The following is a 4,697-nucleotide window of genomic DNA, read 5'->3' as shown; positions in this document are numbered from 1 at the left end:
TCACCATTTATACTTGCTTACTCCAGACAACCAAAACTTGAGAAATTAGTCCTACTAAATGACAGATAAAAAATCTTAACTTTGATAGTCATAAGGATAATGATAGTGTGAAATATGATTAAGAGAAAAATATAATTTAATTGCACTGAATTTATTTTAGAGTGAGAGAAACATTGCTTTCAGTTTATTGTATTTTAATGTCTCCTTTTGATAGTCTATACCTCTAAGAAATTCTAATTTTTAAGTTTTAAACTGTCTAAAAATTCTCACAAATAGAAAAATCTTCCTAATGTCATTTGTCCCCACTGTCTCAGAAATTAGCTGTCTTATCTTCCCATCTCTTACTTTAAAAAGAACATTCATACTGTAAGTTGTCAAGCAAATGCTAAATTACAATGTGCATATAATGTCATAATAAACTTTGTTATAAAAGCTATATTTTTTCTATATCTTTTATAGTCTTTAAATAATTGAATGTGCTTTGGCAGAGGTGGTTCAGATAAAATGAAAAAGGATAAGCTGTGTGCCCAAAGGTTGAAAAAAGACTGTGGTAGACTCAGGTTGCAGGAATAACCATAAGGCACTTCCTGCTCTACCCAGGCAGTGGCAGAATACTGCGCACTCACAATATGTTATTTGGGGAGGTGACTTTTCCACTCAAAATTCTCTCCAGTTGCTAAATGGAAATTTAGACTTCTTTCACTTACTGGTTAACTTTTTCTTAAAAAAAAAGATTTATGTATTTATTATATGTAAGTACACTGTAGCTGTGTCTTCAGACACCCAGACAAGGGCATCAGATCTCCTTACAAGTGGTTGTGAGCCACCATGTGGTTGCTGGGATTTGAACTCAGGACCTTCAGAAGAGCAGTCAGTGCTCTTTAACCACTGAGTTAACTTTTGAACTACTGAAGTAAATAGAGCCTAGCATTTAAAAGGCTCCAGACATAGAAATAGGTGATGAATGAGATATACCCAGATGTATTTCTTGGGTCTTCTGAAGGCTTACTTTTGTTTAAGAAAGCCAAATGCCACCTAGTGAAATTATAAAGAAACACACACACACACACACACACACACACACACACATTACACACTTGAAAATGTCATGGTGTCATGAAGTGGGGGCCAGTGGAGAAAGAACTAAGAAAACATCTTTGCTTGATATTTGTTCTTCACGCCGACCCCCTGCATCCCAGTCTCTAAAAGGCTTTGAGCATAAGCCTGCTTCAAGCTTTCTCTTATTTTCACCTCTGTCTGGAGGAAGGGAGGGCTGTAAGGAAAAGCCAGCTTTCATTTAAAGCTGAGGGTCCTGTGAGGAGGGGGGAGTGCTAACTTAAAGTGGCGCCTCCCTTGGGAAGTCAGATGCAGAGGGGAAGGGCCAGTAATGCAAGGGAGTGTGTTGTCAGGTATGCAAAGCTCTTAGGCTCAGATCCCAGCTGTAAATGAAAATGTCCAGAGCGTAGGGATATGAGCAACTTTTCAAGAACATAACATCCATTGAAGAGATGGGAAAAAAGACCCAAGTCCAAATATGGCCCATGGGAAAGTGTTAACACCAAGTCTGTGGAACAGGGCAGGTAACTCAACACAGAGCCTCTTGCCATATAATCTGCGTTTTGGTGAATGGCTCAAGATAAGTTTATGCAGTAATGTAGATGTGTTATAGAATTTATGAGCTTTCAAATATGTTCAGTCTCCAAATGGCAATACACCGTGCATGGTATTAATAAAGCATGTATACCAATTTGATCAAGAAGGAAAAGATGAATTTGTGAGTGTTTTTAGAACAGTTTAGATGATGAAGACACTACTTAACACGGGTTATATAAGCTGCGGCACTTCAGAAAAACTAAAGCTTTCTCCTTCCATTTACTGCCTCCCTTCCATGAGCATACACACACACACACACACACACACACACACACACACACACACACACACACACACACCACTCATCCATTTCCTCTTTTATCTTCAATTCTCTTCTAAATAAGCAGACTTCCCAAGCTTAGACTTAGTGCCAGAAGGAACCGCTTTCATTTGCTGATTGAGATCTGGCTCAATAGCTAATGTTTCCTGCTGGGTCCTTACAGAGGGTGCATTCATATTTTATTCTAATTTATTCATTATCAAACATCAAACCTTTAGAAGATAAACCAAAGAGCTGGCGCACAAAGTTGCTGGTCGGTCGGTCATTTTTCATCTTCAGTTTCGGATGAAAGAACTGTTTGGGAGTGCTGTGACCTCTGCTCATACTTCATCCAGGTAATTGGGTGCAGGTTGGGGGTGTAGGGGGAAAGCTAAGCCAAATGGACCTTCTGCACTCACGGATGCACACAATATGCCCAACATCAAAAGTATCTAATGAGAATTTGTAAATCTGTGCTATTAGAGTAGTTGACCTAATCTCGTAATTAAGTGTCAAAACTTCCCAAGCTTTTTTTTTTTTTCCTGAACATTTGCAAGTTATGTAGAACTGTACATGCAAGCCAAAAAGGCTTTAGTCATGCCTTCTGGAAGGAAAGCCTTAATGAAGCTCTGAACAAGGAGCAGAATATCAAAGAGCCCAGCTTCTGTGCTAACTTCATACAAATTAATAAGCCACAGATTTATTTGTAAGTAGTACAATTCCTCCTTCCAGGGTGCTTGAGAAAGTGGTCAAACATCACATGAAAAGTTGCTCTATAAAATGCTTAGTGTCTGTATTCATCAGTATACTTTTAATAAATATGAACTCAATGCGTTAAGTCAGCATTAAAATAGTAACAACAGCTAGATCATACCTGAGAACCAGAGACTTTAACGATTATTTGGTCCTTGAGGCTGTCTGCTTCAAAAGTTGGTATTATAGGCCCATAATAGCTGTCTCTCACTGGGAGGAGGGGAAGGACAACCCCTAGTTACTCAGTTCACAAGGCAGGGTACTTCCGTAGTCTCAGTTGGACACTGGATGCCCAGGAAGTTCCTGAAGAACTGCTGGTCAGTAGGTTCATAGTAACAGCTTGGAAGTACTGGTTCTGCTATCAGTGAAGGAATTCAGTTCACAGTAGCAGCAGCAGCAGCAGCAGCAGCAGCAGCAGCAGCAGCAGCAGCAGCAACAAGAACCACAGGGTAAATCAAACCAACTCACTCGGTGGGAAGAGGGAAGGCCCAGCAAGCAAAAGACAAGATAATTGTCCATCTACTGTAGATTTTTATCTGGACTGCTCTCAGAAGGTCCCTCCCATAATCAGGATGGGCCTTCTCTCCTCAATTGGAGCAACCAAGCCACCTTTTCTCTACTCGGGTGACTCCAGTTAGAGGCAAAGCAACAGTAAAACCAACCATGATGGCATATTTCAGGTGTCTAGCATGCTATTATTACTTAGCAAATACCAACAATACATTTGCACTCGGAAGACAGGAGACAGAATGGCAATGTCCTCCATGATGTCTGGTGTCCTGTAAACCTAATTACAGACTTGTAATGAGGTGAGAAAAACACAGAGACCGGAAAAGGCAGTTTCCTCTATGATCCTTAAAATCCCAACCCTGGAAGTATAATTTGGTTTTAGTCAAATTGGGGCAAAGCTACCGTGACACACGAAGAAAAGATGAATAAATTAAACACATCTGCCCTTCCAGCTGGCCCTGGCGGGGACTCCAGTGGTATAATAATTGATGAATAAGTAGCCCTAACATGACCGTTGACCATGGTAAATGTCCGCAGGCAGCCATTACAAAGAAAGAAAGGTCAGAGTCCCCGTGGTCAGAGCAGAGAGATCTTCAGACCATCACTGGATGAGTTTACCATAATGCCTTACTACTGTTGTTACCAGTGATGGTGTGGCTATTCCCAGCAATCAGCCCAATCCAGACACACTACTGAGGTTCTTTCATCTTTTGTCATGTTCTGCCTTTCTTGGCCACTCTCAATGTACAAAGAATGGTGCCTCCATCCTAGCAATGGGCAATGAGACACCCTGTTAGTGATGTTGTTCTTCTATCAGTCAGGGGCAGAGCAGAGGGCAGTCCTTTGTTCATCCTAGCTTGATGCCTGGCTTGGTGGCCAAAGCTGTTTTATCCCTAGGACTCACAAAAATCAAATCAAATCCAGGGAGCACAGAAGGTGGAAGACAGAGCTAGACCTGTGGCCCACCATGCCCCCCACAGACTTATCCTCCAGTGAAGTGTACAGGCACACCATAGACATCTGCACATTGACATGCCACACAGCACAGATGGAGGATGTCACCCAGGGACCTGTCAGCCACATGGCCAACCTGCAGCTGAAGCCACCACAGTGTGTGAGTATGTGGTGATCAGATAGGAGAAAAAGAGAAGTGGAGCGCCTTGAGCAATATGAAAAGAGATGGGACTGGAGACTTGAGTGGGGAGGAGTAGCCTGCTGTGAGCAGCAAGCCCTGTCAGCTGGAACACTGGTGTGGTCCCAGCCCAAGGTGCCATTGAGAGTCATGTCTGTGTCTGGCTACTCGGTGGTAGGGGTTGGGGTTGATGTCCATGGCTCATATTACCACTAGAGAACATGGGGATGTACCTGGTGGGAACAGTCACCAGAGACAATCTGGATGTCCAGGAGCTATGTAGGACTGTCCTCGCGCCTCACTGGGTGTGTTGCTCTAGAGAGCTAGTTCCATCTTTTAGCCCTGCCAGCAGTTAAGAGAGAAGGCCTTTTATTTCACACAGGCAACACA

General features: G+C 42.4%; 1 non-coding gene across 1 annotated transcript; it reads left to right on the top strand.

Moving 5' to 3' along the window:
* The first annotated feature begins 3,938 nt into the window (after positions 1-3,938).
* Positions 3,939-4,081, top strand: LOC115065600. Its single transcript, XR_003845363.1, has one exon. It is a non-coding gene; the product is annotated as a small nucleolar RNA SNORA48 (small nucleolar RNA).
* The last annotated feature ends 616 nt before the right edge of the window (positions 4,082-4,697 follow it).

This window comes from Mus pahari, chromosome 15 (assembly GCF_900095145.1).
Source record: "Mus pahari chromosome 15, PAHARI_EIJ_v1.1, whole genome shotgun sequence".
In the NCBI taxonomy this organism is placed as follows: Eukaryota; Metazoa; Chordata; class Mammalia; order Rodentia; family Muridae; genus Mus; species Mus pahari.
The sequence above is the reverse complement of the archived record's forward strand: the minus strand, read 5'-3'. Positions and strand labels throughout refer to the sequence as shown.